Below are 2,500 nucleotides of genomic sequence, written 5' to 3'. Positions count from 1 at the left end.
ACCATCTTAATCGATAACAATACCCCTTTAATTATCCTAATGAATGGCCATCCTCGACCCCAATCAGCCTCCGAGCCTCCTCCCAATGTCTCCCGAAGTCGAAGTCAGCAAAATGTGTGTGATTCACTCTCCCGCCGAATCTCAGTTTAGTGCTTTTATCTCCCGAATTCGCCGTCCTGATCCCTTCTTAATTCAGCAAACGAGATGAAGAAATGTCCTGAATTTATCCATTACGCAACGTGTCTCTCCGTCTCCTTGACATTTTGATTCGATTTTAAAATGGGTTTTAAAGTCAGCGAAACTGTGCCAGAAGTTGGTGTCCTATTGGTTTTGTTTGTTTGTTTTGTGTTGTTTTCCGGATTACAGTAAGTTTTTTTTTATTTAATTATTATGAATAATTTGTATGTATATAGATTGATATGGCTTATCCAGATTGATTAAGATCGATTGTTAGATATATGTAGAATAGATAAAGTGCTAGAAAAGTACACAGATTAATAAAATCTATCTGTCTGTCTATCTATCTATCTATATATATATATGTATATATATTTATATATATATATATATAGAGAGAGAGAGAAAGAGAAAGAGAGGGAGAGATAGAGAGAGCGAGAGAGCGAGAGAGCGAGAGAGAGGCAGAGCAAGAGAGAGAAATATTTTGATTCCAAACAGAAAAAAATACCCAAAAATAATATATAAGTAAAGAGCATAAAAGTCCGGCAACAAGCGTCTTCTCTTCATTAAAACACCGCGTCGACTATTTTCTCGTTACCTCTTCCCTGAGGCGTAAACAAGACACGGCTTCTGGTCCTCAGTTTATCTACCCAGAAGCAGCGTGCACTGTAACGCGATATTGCTCGTCACTGCAAGATTGAACCGCGTACTCCGCGTGTGCGTAACTTATAACAGCTGCAATGTCAAAAAAAAAAAAAAAATGATATATATATAAATAAACACACGAAAAACAAATAAACATCTATCAGAAAGAGAGAGAAATGAAAATAATAATCCGAGCATTAAGCGTCCCTTTCAAATCCATTCAAAGGCTCGTATCCCCCTCCCCGGCAAACTGAAATCGGCTCGTTACCCTTCGCCGACGATGCCGCCGCCTCTGCCATGCGCTCCAGCCAACCCTGCCGCGCCTGTGATAATCGCTCCAAATCAAAGGAATCTTCCCCTCATCTCTCTCTCCCCTCGCGCCGTCTTTGAGGAATTTAAAAAGGCCGGGCTGTTCATGTTCTCGTTTGCGGATTATATTAGTGGAAGAGGAGGGATGGGGAGGAGAGAGGTGACGAGGAGTGGGAGGAGAGGGGTGAAGAGGAATGGCAGGAGAGAGGTATGGGAGGAAAAGGGAGAGAAAGAGAGGGGAGAGGGAAGAGAGGGAGAAGGGAGAAAGGAGGAGAGGGAAGAGAGTAAGGGAGGGGATGAGTGAACTTTTACTGCGTGTGCTAGTATGTGAGTGAATGAGTGAGCGGATGAGGACGAGTGTGTGTATGTGTGTATATGGGTTTGTGAGTAACTCAGAGAGAGAGAGAGAGAGAGAGAGAGAGAGAGAGAGAGAGAGAGAGAGAGAGAGAGAGAGAGAGAGAGAGAGAGAGAGAGAGAGAGAGAGAGAGAGAGAAAGAGAAAGAGAAAGAGAGAGAGCGAGAGAGAAGAGAGAAGAGATTCAATACAAGAAACATTGACACACGCACTTACCCTTTCCCTCAAGAAAGAAAATTACCAACTGCAATAACAAACACACACACACACACACACACACACACACACACACACACACACACACACACACACACACACACACACACACACACACACACACACACACACAGAAATAATAGAAAACGAGAAAGAAAACGGGCAGATAATTCAACATTGGCAAGAAAAGAAAACGAGCAGATAATCCCGCATTACGAGAATCCTTAAAAAGCATCAAGATCGAGTTAGCTTAATTGGGCGACAGTAACGACCACGGAGAACCAGGCCATTCGTCTCTTAACGGCCCCATCTCTCGCGCCGAATGACAGGCACCGGCGGGCGGCCCTCCAGCGCGTCCGTCGCTGCGCTGCCCCTACTCCGCCGGGAGAGGGCGCGTCGAGGGAGAGGGGAAGGGAGAAAGGAAGGCAGGGAGGAGGGAGGGAGAAAGGAAGGCAGGAGGATGGGAGGGAGGGAGAAAGGGAGAAAGGAAGGCAGGGAGGAGGGGAGGGAGGGAGAAAGGAAGGCAGGAGGATGGGAGGGAGGGAGAAAGGGAGAAAGGAAGGCAGGCAAGGAGGAGGGGAGGGAGGGAGAAAGGAAGGCAGGAGGATGGGAGGGAGGGAGAAAGGGAGAAAGGAAGGCAGGCAAGGAGGAGGGGAGGGAGGGAGAAAGGGAGAAAGGAAGGCAGGCAAGGAGGAGGGGAGGGAGGGAGAAAGGGAGAAAGGAAGGCAGGGAGGAGGGGAGGGAGGGAGAAAGGGAGAGGGGAAGGGGGAAAGGAAGGCAGGGAGGAGGGGAGGGAGGG

Source organism: Penaeus chinensis, chromosome 11 (assembly GCF_019202785.1).
Source record: "Penaeus chinensis breed Huanghai No. 1 chromosome 11, ASM1920278v2, whole genome shotgun sequence".
In the NCBI taxonomy this organism is placed as follows: Eukaryota; Metazoa; Arthropoda; class Malacostraca; order Decapoda; family Penaeidae; genus Penaeus; species Penaeus chinensis.
The sequence above is the reverse complement of the archived record's forward strand: the minus strand, read 5'-3'. Positions refer to the sequence as shown.